Below are 19,714 nucleotides of genomic sequence, written 5' to 3'. Positions count from 1 at the left end.
TTATCATCTCTTGCCTGGATTGTTGTGACCACCCCTGCATCTTATCTCAAGCTTGGCTTTTTCTGAACAACCTGCTTCTCTCCTGATTTAACTATCCACTCTTCTACTCCTTCAGCTTGCTAAAAGACCAACTGCTTCTTGCTCCCGAGGGCCACTCCTATCACTAAAATATCTCTTTGCAGTTTACGCTACTTACTTAAACCATTCCACTTGCAACGTCTACCAAGCTCCGGAATACACTCCCATCTTCCTTCCCCAAAGACCAATTCTACTTTGTCCCACATTCAGCAATTATTCTCAGTAACTTCAACAATGATGCTGAAGTACTTTCTACACCCTGACCTTCCTCAGCTCCTAAAACCTTCAGCTGCACTTCAGCCACTCACACATATATAATGAAAATAGGTCATCAACTGGAAGTGCTGTACCACAAGGATTGTAACTTCAGAGACCTCCCTTTTTTTTTTTTTAAACCACGACTTTATTTTATACTTCTACACCTGCTCTTTACGTCCCTTTGGCTTCACTTGTCTCCCCACACAACTGAAATCTGTCCATCAGCCATTTAATACTGCCCTCTCTAGAACATCATGACCTTCTATTATATTCACCATGCACCTCCCTAATGACAGACAATCTTCACCATCTGTTTTCTTCACACCCACACACTGGGTGTTAAGTACCACCAGAAAGCTATGAAGTCTTCCACAACTGATTTATTCTAAATACAACTCTCTATGTCATTGACTAATTCCAAGTCATTTTCATATTTAAGCCTATAATCCCATCAAATACTCAATAACTTCCATAAAATTCCCTCAAATCACACCTTCTCCACCTGTAATGAAATCCTCTTTACAGCTTCTAAAATGCTGTATCTTCATCCATCTGCTACTTCTTGCCTCCAGTTTTGGAAAAAGAGCTGTTCCTCCTTCTTAAAATAAACTTCTTAATACAATTCCTACATTCAATGTTTCCATATTCTCCCAACCTACTCAGTCCTTTACCCTCATGCACTCTGGTCTCTGAACTGCTCTCCTGAAGACCAAAATAAAAACAATTCCATGTACCAAATCATATGACCCACCACCCAAGTCCTTATCCTCTCTTTGGCAATGACACTTGAACTACCTCCTCTGGGTTATGTCACTGTACTGCAGGATTCTACTGTGGTCTCTCCAGTTGCTGCTTCTATCTCCAATGACCACTGGTCCTCTTCTCAGCCCAAATAGTGGGTATTTTCTCCAGTTCTATCCTGGAGCTTTCTACCATTCTCTCTCCACTCCCTTCAGGATCTCATCCCTTAATACTGCTTCTACATTTTCATTCCTCATATGGATATCTTCCCCCAGCTCCCAAAAATAATCTTTAAACCATCACCCTCTGCTACAATCTAATTTATTCCTTAGGAACTAGAATATATAATGATTTTTTTAACTAGATTCTTCAATTACTGCTTCAATTAACACCTCAATTATCAGTACAAAAATTTCATGCCATTAGCACCCTACCAAATCCAGAATTAGCAGCTTCAATTATCAACTCTAGGTACATATTCCCAAATCTCTATTGGACCTCCTTCCTCAGCTGAATCCAGTATTTCTAACTCTAGCTAAATAATTCCCCTTGCATAATTCCATTTGGTGCTTCACACACTGGCCATGTATCTTAAAATGAAAGTAATTATTCTTCCCCACCAAAACAGTTCTGTTAACTGATCCAATAATTTTTGTTAATGGCACTACCATTCTCAGTTACCCAAGAAAAGCCCCAAAGTTTCCCTTTTCTTTTTCTTTTCCTCCAGTTTCCCAAAAGCCCATTTGCCGTCAAACCCTTCAATTCTTTCTTTAAAGTATTTCTTCTGTATGTCTCTTTTCTTTGATTACCACTAACACCATCACAACTTAGACTCTCAACACTTCACACTTTTGTCAGAGCCTTCTGACTTTGTCTCCTATTCACTAGGTTCTCTCTTCATTGCAAAAACAAAACAAAAACAGGTCACCATATTTTTATTCTTAAATCACCTCATTTCCCCAGTCAAAAATCATCAATGGTTCCCCCACTGCATACTGAGTCAAATTAAAAGTCCTTAGACTTCCAGGGGTGACTGGGTGGCTCAGTCAGTTGGGCATCCAGCTCTTGATTTTGGCTCAGGTCATGATCCCAGGGTCGTGGGATCAAGCCCTGTGTAGGACTTTGGGCTGACAGTGTGGAGCCTGATTGGAATTCTCTCTCCCTCTCTCTGCCCCTCCCCTGCTTGTGCTCACTCTTCTCAAAATATATAAATAAACTTTAAAAAAAAAAGTCCTTAGATTTCCAAAAAATAGAAACTAGCCAACAGTCCAACAATCATGAAATGAATAAATACACTGTGATATGTTCATAATGGAATCCCACAGAGCAATGAAAAAGAATAAACTACTGCTATACGCATCATGGATGAATCTCACAAACATATGTTAAGCATGAGAAACCAGACACGGATGTATGATTCCACTAATAAGAAATTCCAAAACATAAAACTACTCTGTTACAATAAAGATCAGAATAGTACAGCTGACCCCTGAACAACACAGAGGCTGGGGAATCCAACCTCCCTCTCACCCCATGGTCGAAAATCTGGGTATAACTTTTGACTCCCAAAAACTTAACTACCAGTAGCCTACTGTTGACCAGAAGCCTTACTAATAGCACACTGTAGATTAACACATATTTTGTAGATTATATGTAATATATACTGCATTCTTATAATAAAGTAAGCTAAAGAAAAGGTTATTAAGAAAATCATAAAAACACAGTACTGTACCATAATTATCAAAAAAAATTCCACTTATAAGTGGATCTGCACAGTTCAAACCCATGTTGTTCAAGGGTCACTGTAGTTACTTTTGGTTGAAGGAGACATCAACTTGGAGTGACAAATGAAGGAGTCTTCTGGAATGTTGGAAATGTCTACCTACAAAAATTCATTGACCTGTAACCTTAAGATTTGAGCACTTTATCTTTTCAAAAAACCTGTTTAGTCTAGATTTTTAGATGTTTCTTCTACTTTACAGCCTTATTTCCCTCCATTCATAAGATGAACCCTAGCTAATCTAGACCATGAACCCCTAAACACATCCAGAACTTTTCTGTTACTTGTATCGCACTCTCTCTTCTTGGAATACCAATCCTCACCATCTTGCCTACTATAACCATATTTATACTTCAAGGCCTAATTTGCACACCAACTCCTCCACAAAGTCAAATCAGCCACAGTACTTCTGTCATAGACAGTCATAGACAGACAGGGACATTTCTGTCCCTGGTCAAACTCCTGAAGAAAATGAACTCCATCATATATAAACATGGGTCCTTCACATTGCCTACCACGGAATCTTGAACACAGTAAGTATACAAAAATATTCCCTGAAGAAATTCTGGCAGTCCTTCAAAAGCACCCTTCAATCTCACCCCTCTTTCTTAAACCTATCCACCATGACTGTCTCTACTTGGAATTCAAATTCCCCAATTTACATATTTAATCATTAAACAAATAACTGAGGACCCACTATATGCAAGAAACTGTAACTACCTATTCTAATGTACCCCCACTGAACTACCCCAACATGTATTCGTTTCAGCTGTTGCCTTTTGAATCTTACCACAGCTCTAAATTCCCCCCCTCCTCTCACCATCCAATCACATCCTACCCCCTCATTTCTAATCCTGCTATCAAACTTATCCAAGCCCTTCTTAAGTTTCTCCAGTAGCCTCATAACTGAGTTTCTCTCCCCCAATCTTACTCTACCATCACATTGCCACCAACCTATCCTGCCAAGTATAGCTATCAGCAGGTTAAGGTATTTAATATACAGTCTTTGCTTCCATTCTCTACTCAGAAAAGTTCAGAAGCTATACATTAATGATACATTAACATACTTTAATCCTATGCTAATATATCTTCATCCTCAAATCTTTACCACAACCCTTGCCAAAAGGTGTAAGAATTAAAAATTTCTTGATGGGAAAACGGAGTCTCAGAAAGGAAGTAATTCTCTCCATAATCATAGCACAGGTAAACAGAAGGGCCAAGACTAAAACCTAGCTTCTGTTTTGCTTCCTCAGCACAACACTACATCATGTCAAATACAAACTATTTAGCTTAGCTTTGAAGGCCATTCATTTTCTACTCAACCCCACTGACTCTTCCTACCTTTTATCATATTATGCCCTATTCATGAACTCCGTGTTCCAAACTAGAAGCTGTGATCAACTATTTAGTCACAAAATTAGTTTATGAGTGACAGACATCTTTTTTTCTTAGCCAAACAGAATAGAATGGAAAACACACGAGTGCATCCAACACGTAAAGGTTATGGTTATTGAAGCTTTTTGTTTTATACATACACACAAACATTCACACATGCATATATCAGGTGAGGATGTGACATGTATTTCTTACTGTGGATCAGTTAAAAAAAAAAAATTAAAAACTCACTATTCCCCACATATCCATGGCTTCTCAACTCCGAGTCTTTGCTCTTGCTAATACCTCAGATTGGAATGCTCTCTTTCCATTCATTTCTATCAGCCAGAATCCTATCCATCCCTTCAAAAACTAACTAAAATGCCACTTGCATGCCATTAAGGGTAGTCCCAGATTTTCCCCCAAATATTTTTTCCTACCTTTTAACTTCAGTAACATTTGGTTTTTCTTATGATACATTGGTCATGATGTAGTTATTTGTGCACAAGTTCAGCTCCACTACTAGAATATAAATCCCAAAGGATTTATTCCTGACTCCTCTAACAATGCTTTTGCATGTAACAAATGTTCATTATCTGTTGACTAAAGAGAATGCACCCCACCACTTTCTGAAACCTCAGTTATAAATCCACATCATAAATAATTTCTGCTACATTCTAAACTTGTTTACTCTTATCCTTCAAATTGTCTTACAATCTTCCTCCCCAAAATAACCATTTCGAGTAATCCTCTACACCTTCAATCTTCTCTTGCTGTCCTCTAAACACAACCTTATCATATATCAATTATGTTTTCCTTCTTTCAGAATCATACTTTCTGTAGGATAACCTTTCCTTCTCCATCTGGTTGTCTTCCACTCTATTCCTAGTTCTCTAGCATTCATAATAATAGACCTTATGATCTTTAAACAGATTCTTTCATTTTCTCTTCAACTAGACCTCCTCAATTATTTCAATTCATTTACAGTGTACATATTTCTGTCAGCCCCCATAAAATCCTTTGTAGAAAAAGGGCAGGTAGGGGTGCCTGGGTGGCTCAGTCTGTTAAGCGTCCAGCTTCAGCACAGGTCATGATTTTACGGTTCATGAGTTTGAACCCTGCATTGGGCTCACTGCCATCAGCAGAAAGACCACTTTGGATCCTCTGTCCCCAACTCTCTCTCAAAAATAAGTAAACATAAAAAAAAAAGAGAGAGAGAGAAATAAAGAAAAAGAAAAAAGGCACGTAATGAATTGAAACAAACAGAAATAGATTATTTAGATCTTCTAAATTATCCGATACTTACTTTCTCATTCATTCATTTATTCAACAAGCATGTGTCTACTAGACATATGCCCTCAATTCTGTCTATTCTATTCTGTAATTCAGAAAGCAGCTTTGAGAAAAGCATGCAGGAAAATGCCAGGATAGCACAGCCAAGTTGACTCATGCTCTTCACTCACAGAGACCAAGTAATTTGTGGGGTACAGGCTCATAAAAGGATAAACTAAAAGTTACACTAGACATAGATGGAAACAGATTTCCCCCCTCCCCGTTGTTCCAGGGAGCTCAAAATCTACCCAGCAAAGAATTTGAAAAGGAACAAACCAGTAGGAGTAGCTAAAATGAAATAGGCAGAAAGCATTAAGACAAAAATAGATCCAGACTCTAGGTTCATTCTAGGGCTGCAAGAGAAATTTGGAGCAATTTAGTTCCTCTCCTGAGATCCCTAAGGAATCCTTTCAAATATCTAGCTAAAGTATGGTACACTTAAATCCTTTCCCCAAACCTTAGCCAATATTCATTTCTCCATTCCCTGAACTCCTACAGCATTCACTATCCATAAAACTCATTTGGGAGCTTAATCATAAACCATCTTGTTCCCAGTAATGAAAGTATTTATTAACAAATTTAGCCAGAATTTATTTACATATTAAAATCAATGAGGTCCTCTTTAAAGTAGTTACCTTGGGAGGCTACCACTTACTCATTTATTCACTCCATCCATCCAACCAGTTCATGCACTTAGCTAACATCTAGTGTTCACCTACCTCCAAGTGAAGTTATCACCACTCTTCAAAGTATTTCTGACTTCCTCACTGGGAGTGTTTTCCAAAGTAACTCAGTTAATAGGTCAACCACAAAAATCATTCCTATATCTGTGACTAACCAAATTTAAACCAAAACTATTCTTTATTCACTCTCTTTGCTATCAACATATCTTCAGCATTTCTAAAAATCAAATCTTTCAAACTAAAAAGATTTGTCACCAATAAGGCTATTCAGAATAACATTATGCCTCATACTGTTTGTAACTGTGCCCTTCTAAAGGGATTATGAACTCTGAGGATAGGGACCATGTTTAACCCACCTTTAAAAGCTCCACCCCCCCAGAGCACACAATAAGTACTTAATAATTAGATAAATTGTATAGAATGTGCTAGAGGCTCAGAAGGGAATTCAGAAAAGGTGATCCAAAAAAGTTCTGAACTCTACTACTGAAAACGACTACCAAAATACAAAAATTCTCACCTGGAGGTATACTTTTTTTTTTTTTTTGAAGAGAGAGAATCTTAAGTAGGCTCCACGCTCAGGGCTCAATCCCATGACCCTGGGATCATGACCTAAACCGAAAATCAAGAGTTGGATGCTCAAACGACTGAGCCACCCAGGCGCCCCTGGAGGTATACTGCTGATACTTGGTTTTAAAAAATCAACTTTCTGAAATCTTACACTATTACTAAATTACTTCACAACTGTCCTTCTCCCCCTAAATGAATATAAATACTATAAATTCCTTGAGGCAAGAAATTGCACCTAACACTTTTTTATTACCATACCAAAATGAATTAAATCAGATTCTTAAAACAGCTAAAAAATCTCTAGTCATTTAGATCTGAAGAAAATAGAAATTAAATCAGCCACCAACTCCAGATTTAAAATTTATTCAGATTAAACTAGCCTCAGATTAGAAGAGAAACTTTGGTCCACCCCTTCAATGTTTTTGCAGGATTGTTCTAGTCACATTCTAATCCATTCTGTCTTCTTCCCTTAAATCTAAAGGCTTCACCAATCAGATATCCGTTTTATCCCTCACTCTCTAAACACACAATTTAGTCTACAATACTCCCATGGTGTTCAGCAATTTCACACAGTCCCACTATTATCACGACAGTGAACACTACTTTCTATCAGTCATTCAACAGGTTATTTACTAAGCACTTAAACTGTTCTGAGTTTCCCCAAAAATTAAGAAAGTCTCAGCTCCAGAGTAGGGTACAGTCTAGCCACCCTCTGCAAAACAAAGAGAGAATAATTCCCATAAGCAAACACAAGATTTAGCAGTATATAATCTACATGTGAATGCTTTCTTACTCAAAGAAGATTCTCAAGAGGTAAGGTTACTTAAACAAGACTTCCGAAAAGGGGAGCAAGTTCTTTCTATTCTTTCCATATCCATCATACTAACTTGGTGATGTTAAGCCCCATATACAAATTTCAAAAACCCAATATTTTATTAATCTATCCTAATATATAAGCAGCATACTTTTTCCCACCATATTTCCACCATATCAGTGACTTAAATATGCATATTTCCTTGTAACTGCCACAAATCTATCTCACCACTGTAACTTTAAATCCCCTTCACATCCACTATATCCAAATGTCCTCAGAATTCTTTACCCTTTCTTCAGCCTCCCACAAAATTACCACCACCTCCATCATACCCTGACCTTCATCCTCTTCCCCCTGCGATCACACTTCCCTATCCCTCCCTCCCTCCACAAAAAAAGAAACACATTATCCACACCGATTCACTCCTTTCTAAAAACTCTTATAAGAATTGCCATAGAAGCCTGGAAAGAACAATAAGGAGTCATTTAATCCATTCCCAGAGTCCTCACTCTAAACTCTCCAGAAGACTCTCAAAGAACATTGCACAGTTGACCTGATAACTAATTCCAAGATGAATAACTATCATTGCCAAGCAACTCTTCCTCATCACTAACCAGCAACCCTTTTGCTGCAAAGATGTCTCCTACAACCTAGTTTTTCTTACAGATCCATCCATCAAACTTCCCTTTACCTTCTCACCCAGTCTATTTCCAGTATAATTTTAAATGCTTTCTATTTAAGCATATTATTTAAAGATATACAGTTAATAAAAAAGCTAAAATAATAACTATCAAAGGTTTGAAAGGAGGAGAAAGGGGATAATATCAGCGACACGAATCCTTTTCATTAACAGAGGTCTTTCAACTCCTTCATAATGTCATTTTAATCAATCAAGAAATTACAGTACATGTATATTACTTGGAGACCTGAAGAAAAGCATGATACGAACTACAAAAATTAATGCTTACAAGTAGTAGCCTCTGGAAAGTGGGATTGTGATGGACAGGTGAGACAAGGGCTCACCCTTGTGAGCTTTTCATTATAAGCTCTCTCAGGACAATTTTACTTTTTAATTATGTACATGTATAATTCCATACAATTTAAAAGGGGGAAAAATAATGATGACATACTATATTTAAGTCCATTAAAGTTACAAAAATTAAAAGAAATGATAATATACAGTGCAGGTGAGGGGAAAGAAAACAGACCCTCTCATTCTGTGATGACAATAAAAATGGGTACATCCTACGATGTAATATACTGAAGCCCTTGAAAAAAGTAAATTTAAATATACTGACATAAAAAGTTTTCCAAATTTAAAAAAAGTAATCCTGGCTTATTTCCATTAAAAAAATTTTTTTAATAAAAGCCCCTCTCATCTCTAATGCTAAATTCTCATCCTCCTTAGATATATTTGCTAAACGAATAAAAGACTGAATTTTCCCATCCCTCTCCCAAACTTCTTCCCCATCAATCCCTCCACCCTCTACTTCCATAAAAAGATATTTCATACTACCCTTTCTTCAGCTGAATTAATATTACAATGTTATGTGTACAGTCTTTCTTAACAATAAAAAGTGAGTAATTTTCAGGCAAATCTTAAGAGTATGGTTCTAGCCTAGATTTCCCTCTTGGAAATCCAGTCTGGTGGGAGCTAGAGAAATCCAATAGGCCTTGGTTCATTTCCTGATATGAAAATGCTAATATTACCTCTAATTTGGCTCTAGAATCATCTAGTCTCTTCAGGTTCCCCTAAACCTCAACCCAACCAGTCCTGACCTCCTTGCAACCTAAGACCAAAACAGATATTCTAGATCCTCCATTCTGCAGGCCCATACTTTGCAGACTGATGCATTTTCTTCAATACCACAATGCCTCGGTGAGAGTATACATTCAGGAACCATGAATAGCAAAAAGTCTCCCACCAGCTCCAGAGTTATGGAACCAATCCAGTCAGACTAATTTGAGCTCCAAATGGAATCTCCAAAGAAAGGCCACTGTGCATGGACTCCCCCCACCCACCATTAATTATAATCCTGGGGTGAATAATATGGCATCAGTTCTCCTGGACCAGATAAGCTGGGCAGTGAAGAAGAAAACCGCCAAGTCCAGTAATTTCCATTCCGGCATTAGTGTTCACCCTGACTCTAGTAAATGACAGTACTTTAAATTTGCTAAAATCTAAACTCACGGCCTAGGGAATCCCTGGAGGCCAGGCGTTTTTTTTACTGTTTCAGAGATTCTAATATTCACTGGTGCAGGTTTAAAAGGTCTCAGATCAAACTACAGACTAAGGTCTAATTCTCAGTGACCCCCCAACCACTGCAGGACCCACACTTACCAGATGTCATCTACAGAAGAGCCCAAACAGGTTCAGAACTAGGCCATCCCGGCCCATCTGGAATAACTCTTTAGTCCTTGGGCCAACATTTATTAATTCTACTACATCTGTCTATTCTATCATGCATTCTCTTCATAGTCTCTAGTATTTAGCACTTCCTCTGGCTTCGAACGCTATCCTTTCTATTCGCGGAAACTCCTTGTATCCGTTCTTTCCTTTCCTTAGAAACGCTTCAGTTCTTTCCATAACGAAATACCTAATGTATCTGCACAATGAACACCCTCCGGACTCCTGGATACTCCTCCACGGGCACCCTCTGCATTCCTCCACCTATCCGGCATCTTTCCCTCTGGCCGTTCTCCCTGAACACACTCCCACTATGTTTCCCGCAAGGATTCCCTTTTCTCCAACCCCTGCCCTTCCCTTCCCTTCCCTTCTCCCAAAGAACACTCCGGCAGCAACAGTGACTGAGGCCTGCGGTGCATAAAGCACTGCACCAGGCACGACGGACAGAGACCTGGTGTTTCTCTAGCCTTTTCACACCCACACCCAGCACCCTCCGGCCTCCCCTTGCAAACCTCCCACCTCCTTCCCTACCTCTGACACCCGCCTCAGGCCTCGGAGGCCGCCTTCTCGCCTCCGCCACCCCCGTCATTATCCTTTCTCAACCCCCCAACCCACCATCCGCGCCCTGCTTCCTCCCGTCCCCCAGCCAGCTCCTGCGCTTCGCTCGGCCTCGGCCGCTCCCCAGGCCACCCCCAGCCTCGCCACGGCTCGCTCCCCCCCCCCCCTCCGGGGTCAGGCCGTTACCGCCGCGCGCTACCCCCGCGCGCCGTCGCTTCCCCCTCCCCCACCCTCCCCAGGGCCCGGGCCTGCCAGGCCCAGCGCTTTACCGCGGGCGGGCGCCGAGTCGCGCGGTCACCGACTGCAGGCGGCGGCAGCTCCAACCCTCCTAGAGGCCTTGAGAGAAGGGGAAGGGGGGAGGGGAGAGAACTTTTGCTGTGGCAGCTTCAGCAACAGCTCCCACCCCTGCGCCTTTCTCCTCTTCCTCCCCCTCCTCCTCCTCCTCTTCCTCCTTCTCTTCCTCCTCCCAGAGCAGTCGAGACGCAGACATGCCGCGGCTAGAGCGCCGCCGCGGTCGCCGCCACTGCCGGCGCGGTGGATTGTGGGAAGCCCCGCACACGGGAAGCGCTCCGCGGCGCCCTCCCTTCCTGGCCCGGGGACCAGGTTGGGACGACCCAGCGTGGCTCCGATTCCGGCGCCTGCGTGTCACTGGCCCAGCGTGGCCGGGGAAGCTGGCCCCAATCCTCAGGTTTCCCGAGCTGGGCCCGGATGAAAGCAATTCGAGAAATGTCGGCACTGAGGAAATCTCTTTGATAGGGAGTCAGCCTTCATCCATAATCCGTGCCTAGCGCCCTGAGAGGGCTCGGGGGTCGGGTGCGTTTCAGGCCCTAGGAAAAGGAAGGGGCGGGGCCTAGGTGAAGGACCTACTGACCAAAATGCCTTGGCTTTTTCATTTCTCCTCTCTTACCTGCCCTCTCCCCCGCTGCCTCCAGTCGTTGGCCTTCACCACCCCAAATGCCACCGTTTCCGGAAACGGCGCTCCAGAGCCCTTGAAACCAGCAAACCCTGTTAGCGTCTGCAAACTGAGAAGCAGAGTGCGAGTCTAAAGAAAGATCAGGAGATCCTGGACCCTGTTGCGCAAGGTCTTACAGGTTTTCCTCTGTCACATCACCTGGGGCCCAAACCTCACTCTTTCTGGCAAAGATTTGGTAATGATCTATATAGAGCTAGAATTACAGTTGTGTCGTCCGTTGGAGGCCCTTTAAGTGACCTTAGCCAAATTGTGACCTCCTTAAACATGCTTTTATTCAACTAACATTTTTAAGCACCGTGAGGTGCTTGTGCATACTGCAGTGGTTTACAATTACTCATCTTTGTGTCCCCACCCTAGCACAAGGTCAGCCGTGTAACGTAAAAGATGCTCAGTGAATGTTGAGTGATTATGAACAAGGGATGAAGCACCTTAATCACGATTTCTTCAGAACAGTCTGAAGATTTATTTAGCATCTCTCTGCAGTAAACATAACCTCTGAGGAGAGAGGGAAATGAAAGGCATTACAATATCTATATAACCATTTCTGGTGTTCTCCTTCCCTTGTCCACGCCCACCTTCCCACCCCTTGCCAACTGAATGTTCATTTGAATACTGCTTTTTGGCAAAGCTCCAAACTCCCGCATTATGCACTTGTGATGGCACTGAGTTAGATTAGTGTCTGCAAGGTTAATGTTCCCCCAGGCATTAACGTGATGCCTGTTTAGAAATAGCTAAGGCCCAGAGGGTCAGCTTAATTTAGACACAGGTAACTAAGAAGAGCACGGATAAACCACAGCTCCACAATCAACTCTCCATGTGCTTTCTCCATTAGAAAATATAAATTTTAATAAGATGACAATGCATATTCTGAATGCTAATTGCAATAAAACAGTAATACAAGTTAGAGCATAAGACAGTTACCTGGAGGACAGCCTTCTGGCAACTTCTAGCATCTGCAATGGCATCGAATTCAGGTGTTAAAATAAAAAACACCTCTGGCAGCAAAGAAACACTCTTGAATATCAGGTAGTAGAAAAACTAATAACTGAAAAGAATTGAAGGACTGGTGATTCCACTCAATGGGTTGAGATTGATTGATTGATTGATTGATTGGTGTGCCTTTCAGCATAGTTCTCTGCTCAGCACCATAACAGGAACAATAGAGAAACAACTGTCTAACAAGGGCAGACTAAAGAGCACTAAAGAGGTAATGACAGCAGGAGAGATGATGGGGAGCAAGTTTAAGGCTTTTGTAGGTTAAACTTCTAGAAATGTTTCTCAGCCCCAATTTACTTCTCCATACTCCTCTTGCTCACCTCCACAAACACCAGCCCTAGGCATTCAGCTTACTTTCCTTTCTTTTTTTCTAATTTTTGTTTTGAAGTAATTATAGACTCACAAGAAGTTGCAAAAATAGTAGAAAGAGTCCCATTTAGCCTTCACCCAGCTTCTCCCAGTGGTGACATCGTATAGAGTTCTAATAAGATATCAAAACCAGGAAATTGACAATGGTATATTACCTTTAACTACACTACAGAACTTACTTAGTTTTTACCATTTGCTTTAAATCTGCATTTGTGTGTGTGTGTGTGTGTGTGTGTGTGTAGTCTTATTCTATGTATAGATTTGTGTAACCGCCACTACAACCAAGATACAGAACTGTTCTATAACCGCAGAACTCCCTTATGCTACCTTATTGTATTCATAAATTCACCTCCCCTTCTGACCCCCCTACTCCATCCCTGTCCCCTAGTAACAACTGATCTGCTTTTTATGTCTATAGTTATCTCAAGAATGTTATATAAATGGAATCCAACAGCATATAACCTTTGAGACTGAAGTTTTTACCTAAACATAATGCCCTTGAGGACCAGCCAGATTGTTGTAGGAATCAAACGTTCATTCCTTTTTGTTGCTGACTAGTACTCTGTTGTATGTATCAGGTTGTGTTCATTCATTCCCCAGATGAGGTACAGTTGGGTTGTTTCCTATTTTTTGCTATTACAAATAAATCTGTGTACAGGTTTTTTGCATGAACTTAAGTTTTCATTTTCGTCACATAAATGCCTGAGAGTATGAGTGATGGGTCATGTAGTAAATGTGTATTTAATTTTTTAAGAAACTGCCAAACTATTTTCCAGAGTAGCTATATCATTTTACATTCCTGTTACCAATGTATGAGAGATCTAGTTTCTCCTCATCTTCACCAGTACTTTGTGTTATCACTCTTTATTATTTCAGCTGTTTTAATAGGTATGTAGTTCTCTCTCCCCAAAACTGGCTCCTGAATAGGATGCAAGGTATATCTGTAACTCCTACTTTCCTTGGTGCGCTTTTAAACAAGCTCACAGGCCCCTTTCATTGAAGGATTTCATAACATATCACTGAAGAGAAACATAATTCTTATGGGTAAATTATAAGGTTTCTTGAAATATTAAGTTTATATAGCTAATGTCTCTTTTTGACACCCTTTTTGAGATAGCTCCAGGAAATATCTGTTAAGTGGGCCTAGAAATTTCTTTTAAGAGATGATCTACATTAGACTATGCTAATCAGGGAGTGCCAAGCATCAGACTTCTGCTCAGGTCATGATCTCACTGCTTGTGAGTTTGAGCCCGGCATTGGGCTCTGTGCTGATACTTCAGATCCTGGAGCCTGCTTCAGATTCTGTGTCTCCCTCTCTGCCCCTCCCCCACTTGCACATGCGTGCTTTCTCTCTCTCTGTCTCTCTCTGTCTCTGTCTCTCTCTATCTCAAAAATAAACATTAAAAAATTTAAGGGGTGCCTGGGTGGCTCAGTCAGTTAAGTGTCTGACTTGGGCTCAGGTCATGATCTCACAGTTCATGAGTTCAAGTCCCACATCGGGCTCTGTGCTGACAGCCCGGAGCCTGCTTCAGATTCTGTGTCTCCCTCCCTCTCTGTTCCTCACCCACTCACACTCTGTCTCTCTTTCTCTCAAAAATAAATAAAGATTTTAAAAAAATTTTTTTAAAGACGAAGCTGCTCAGGATATAGTTCACAGGTGGCAAACTTAAATGCCCAACAAGCCAAGCAGGTAACATGAATAGATGAAGAAGGGCAGGTGCAAAGACAATCGACAGTGAAAGGGGCTATGAAGAACCAGAGAGCTCAAACCAATCTGAAGGGCACAGCCACTACTCATTTCCAGCTGATGATTTCCTAAAGATCAAGAAATGAAGAGAAATCAGGAATCCAGTGAACTCTCCCAAATATCAATGTTGGCAACTAACTCCATTTCTTTAAAACAGGAAAGCATGTCAGACAAAACATGTCTGTGGGTCAGATGTGGCATACAGCCATCATTCTATCTTATCTGAGATGCACTTAACTCATGGAGGGCTGACAGCACTGCTCCGACTGGCAGGATTTTCAGTGCCTCCCGGTGCCTCTTTCCTTTCCTCTGGTTCTGGAATGGGTTTTCAGTCTTGTCCCTCTCACTTCTGTAGGAGAGGAATGTACCATCTCTTGTCCCCAAAGATTTCACCAAGTCTTCAAAACCTCCTGTACTAACCATCTTCCAGGTTTCCTGGATGTCTCAGGCTCAGAAGTATGTGGAAGGACTATCTCTACCCATATGGTTGACTGCAGCACAAGCTGTTTGTCAAGGCTGGTTCTACCTTAAGGAGAAATGTGGCTTCTTTTTGCAAAGCTCCAAATTCATAGCCTTGTCAGAGATTGGTCCACAGGAGCCTGCCCTCACTACATCTTGTCATTCCTATAAGACCCAGGAGAACATGGCTTTTCCTGTTCCCATGGGCCATCTCAGCCTGAGACACTTCCCCCTGAGTTTCTCCCTCAGATCTGAAGGGCATTTCCAGATCATTGATATATTCTAAAACTAATGACCAAGATATGGAAACAAGTTAAGTGCCCATTAATAGATGAATAGGTAAAGAAAATGTGTACATATGCAACAGAATATTTATTCAGTCTTTAAAAGAAAGGAAATCCTACCATTTGTGACAACATGAATGAACCGAGAAGACATTGTACTAAATGAAATCGGTCAATCACAGAAAGACAAATACTGTATGATTTCACCTATATCAGATATCTAAAATAGTCAATCTCATTGAAGCAGAGAATAGTGGTTGACAAGGGCTGGAGGGCAAGGGAAATAGAGCGTTGTTATTCAATGGGTATAATAAAGTTTCAGTTATGTAAGATAAGTTCTAAAGATCTGCAGTACAACGCTGTACCTGCAATTAACAATAAGGTATTGTGCACTTCAAAATTTGTTTTCTTAAATCTCATGGGCACCTGGATGGCTCGCTCAGTTGGTTAAGTGTCCTACTTTGGCTCAGGTCATGATCTCACAGTTCATGGGTTTGAGCCCCATATCAGGCTCTATGCTAAGAGCACGGAGCCTGCTTAAGATTCTCTCTCACTCCCTCTCTCTCTGCTCCTCCCCAGCTCATGCTCTCTTTCTCTCTCTCTCTCTCTCTCTCTCTCTCAAAAATAAATAAATAAATCTTAAAAAAAAAAAACAAATCTCATTTTAAGTGTTCTTACCACAAAAAAAGACAGACAGATAGCCATACAAGGAAACTCTGAGAGGTGTTGAATATGTCTACAGTCTTGATTGTGGTGATAGCAACAGGGTTTGCATATGTCCAAACTCAGCAAATTGTACACATTAAATATGTGCAGTTCTTTGTATATTAACTGTACTTCAATAAAGTTGTTTTTTATACATTTTTGAAAAAATTTTTATAATGTTTATTTTTGAGACAAAGAGAGACAGAGCATGAACAGGGGAGGGTCAGAGAGAGAGGGAGACACAGAATCTGAAGCAGGCTCCAGGCTCTGAGCTGTCAGCACAGAGCCCGATGTGGGGCTCGAACTCACGGACCGTGAGATCATGACCTGAGCCGAAGTCGGACGTTTAACTGACTGAGCCACCCAGGCGCCCCTACGTTTTTGAAAATTTTTAATGTTTATTTATTTTTGCAAGAGACGCAGAACATGAGCTAGGGAAGGGCAGAGAGAAAGGAAGACACAGAATCCAAAGCAGCTCCAGTCTCTGAGCTGTCAGCATGGAGCTGGACCATGAGATCATGACCTTAGCCAAAGTCCAGACACTTAACCGACTGAGCCACCCAGGTGTCCCCAGTAAAGCTGTTTTCTAAAAAATTAATGAATGCCCTAACTCTCTCCTACTTAGGATGTAGAGTGTAGATAATAAATTCTGGGTTTTTTTTTTAAGTTCATTTTTGAGAAAGAGACCACGAGCAAGGAAGGGGCAGAGAGAGAGGATCCCAAGCAGGCTCTGCTCTGTCAGCACAGAGCCCGATGTGGGGTTTGAACTCATGAACCATGAGATCATGACCTGAGCTGAAATCAAGAGTCAGACATTTAACCAACTGAGCCATCCAGGTGCCCCTAGATAATAAATTCTTGAGTTGAGGAAGACAAGCAGCCCTCCACCTCCCTGGAGCATCCGAGTACTGAGTTGCACTAACTTTCGTCAGCTGTGAGATAACTATAGTGTGGAGGGATTCGTGGGAAGACATGAGAGAAAAGTCAAGATGCACAAGAACACAAGAATTGATGAAAATAAGGCCTTGTACAGGAATCATATCAGTGAAAAAGGAAAAAATAAAAATTAAATGAAAAGAAAGTAAAATAAAACAACATTATGAGGATAATATCCTATTAGAACTTAAAGGTTAAGTCCACAGCCACAACTAAATCCTCCTGGGTTTGAATCCTGCCTCGCTACCATTTACTGGCTTTGCAACCTTAGTTACTTTATGTCTCTGTGCTGTCAAGTTCCCCACCTAGAAAATGAGACTAATAATAGTAACTTCCTCTTAGGGTTGTTAAGAATAGCAAATATTAATACATGTATTTAGAACAATTTCTGGCACATAGTTAGATGTTCTATATGTTGCAAATACAGATGGTTCCTGACTTCCAATGGTTCGGCTTATGATTCTTTGATTTTATGATGGTGTGAAAGCAATATGTATTCAGTAGAAACCATACTTTGAATTGTGCATTTTGATCCTTTTCCCGGGCTAGCGATGTGCAGTGTGATGCTGTCTTGTGATGCTGGGCAGCAGCTCCCAGTCAACCACAAGACCAGGAGAGTAAACAACAGGTACACTCACATCATTCTGCACCCACACGACCATTCTGTTTCTCACTTTCACTACCATATTCAACAAGTTACGTGCGATAGTCAACATTTTATTATAAAAGAGGCTGTTGTGTTACATGGCTTTGCCCAACTTCCATAAACTAATGGAAGTGTTCTGAGAATGTCTAAGGTAGGCTAAGCTATCATGTTCACTAGGTTGGGGGTATTAAATGCATTTTCAACTTACAATATTTTCAGCTCACGAAGGGTTCATCAGGATTAATCCCATCATAAACTGAGGAAGATCTGTATTCTTGTTCTTGTTATGGTTATTGTCACTGTTAAAAAGGACTTAAGGATGGTGCTGAACCGAATTTCCTAAAAATAAAATTTAATAGGGGAAAAAAGTCAGTTCAAGTAGATTGAGGCAAGGGAAAAGAAACCACACAAGTACCAAAAAAATGATTTAAGTGGAAAAGTATTTTACAGGATACTTAGCATGGGGAATAAAAAGGTTATATGATAGCTAGATGGAGCTAGGAAAAAACTAGGCAATTAAACTACAGGGAAATTTTGTAACATTATTCGAAGAATTTATTTCGGAGCATAATCTTTGCCTGAATAATTTTATTTACAAGGCTGATGAAATTGGTCTATTGTGAAGATGCTTGCTATTTTCTACTCAGTAAATACCAGTAAATCAAGTTTCTACCTCTTCTCTCTCAAAGTTTAAGCAGAATGAAGACTAGTTAATTACTCTTATATATATTAAAGCTGTGGGTTTCCATAAAAGAAAGAATGGCAATTGGAAATTTTTATTATTCTAGAGTTTTCAAAGCTTTCATACATTTGCATTTCATTCACACTGCCAGATAGCGCAATATAATGCCTTGATGAATTTTTCTTTCCTGTTTTTACCGTTGTCTCATAATTTAAAACCACGTCAGAATTGTGGACTTCCCAGGAAATATTAAAACTACACTGTTGCTAGACCCTGTTCACTGGAGAGCCTGTGCAGTAGAGTGCAGATCCTTTCATGTACTGTATACCTGATTCTATAAACATACTGTGATGATAATGTCTCACATGGAAATAAGAGAAAACTCTGGGTTAGCAGCAAGCAATAGGGTTTTTTTTTTTTAAGTTTATTTATGTCGAGAGAGAGAGAGAGAGAAGGGCAGAGAGAGAGAGGAAGAGAGAGAGAATCCCAAGCAGGCTACGCACCGTCCACGCAGAGCCCGATGCAGGGCTTGAACCCAGGAACCGTGAGATCGTGACCTGAGCCAAAATCGAGAGTCAGGTGCTCAATCAACTGAGCCACCCAGGCACCTCAAGCTGCAGTTTTTAAAACTATTTTTAGTTAAACTTTGAGGAGAAAAAAAAAAAGGCTCTCCCCCCAAAGTGTCATGTGTGAACCTACAACACCCTGACCTCTTTCTCTCCTCCCTGATTATAGAATAACCCTGAGATCACCTCTTAGTACTGGTTTTAACCTTTAGCTGCAGTGGCCTCATTGCCATGTGTGTATGTATATGATGTTGTGTGTTGCACATAACCTTGGACCCCCACAGTTTGGTCCCTTTCTCAGCTACCCCTTGATAGTATGATGAGTTAACAAGTTGGTGGGTGACCTGCACAAAGCGAGACACAGCTATTTAATCTCTTGCCTGACATCACCCTTCCTGGGGCAATGCTGTACAGGGCTCTGTAAAAAGTCCTTGCTGTCTCAGCAGCCAATCAACTTAGAATTTTTTTTCTGGGTTTTTGTTTTGTTTTGTTTTGTTTCTAATCAAGGTATAAAAAAGCCCTAGGTTCAGTTGAAGTTCCTGATGAAGAAACACACTGAGATTTTTTTCAGTGATCAAATCTGCATATTTAGGCATGCCTGGGTAGCTCAGTCAGTTAAGTGTCTGACTCTCGATTTCTGCTCAGGTCATTATCCCAGGGTCATGGGATCAAGCCCCATGTTGGGCTTCACACTGCGTGTGGAGCCTGCTTGAGATTCTCTCCCTCTCTCCTCCTGCCCCTCTCCTGCTCAAGTGTGCT

The 19,714-nt window shown here is 40.9% G+C and overlaps 1 protein-coding gene across 3 annotated transcripts in view; it reads right to left on the bottom strand.

Annotated features, from left to right (window-relative positions):
• The window catches only part of ZNF148 (zinc finger protein 148), a 127,094-nt gene extending 116,045 nt beyond the window's left edge, over positions 1-11,049 (bottom strand). For 2 of the 3 annotated variants that reach the window (XM_047874258.1, XM_047874259.1), the window contains exon 1: positions 10,862-11,049. The gene's annotated coding sequence lies outside the window, so the exon portion shown is untranslated. Of the gene's footprint in view, positions 1-9,968; positions 10,508-10,861 lie in introns of those variants that run through there. The other variant, XM_047874261.1, reaches the window with a different exon arrangement.
• Between the last annotated feature and the right edge of the window lie 8,665 nt (positions 11,050-19,714).

Source organism: Prionailurus viverrinus, chromosome C2 (genome assembly GCF_022837055.1).
Source record: "Prionailurus viverrinus isolate Anna chromosome C2, UM_Priviv_1.0, whole genome shotgun sequence".
Classification (NCBI taxonomy): domain Eukaryota; kingdom Metazoa; phylum Chordata; class Mammalia; order Carnivora; family Felidae; genus Prionailurus; species Prionailurus viverrinus.
This window is presented reverse-complemented; position numbering and strand designations above follow the sequence as displayed.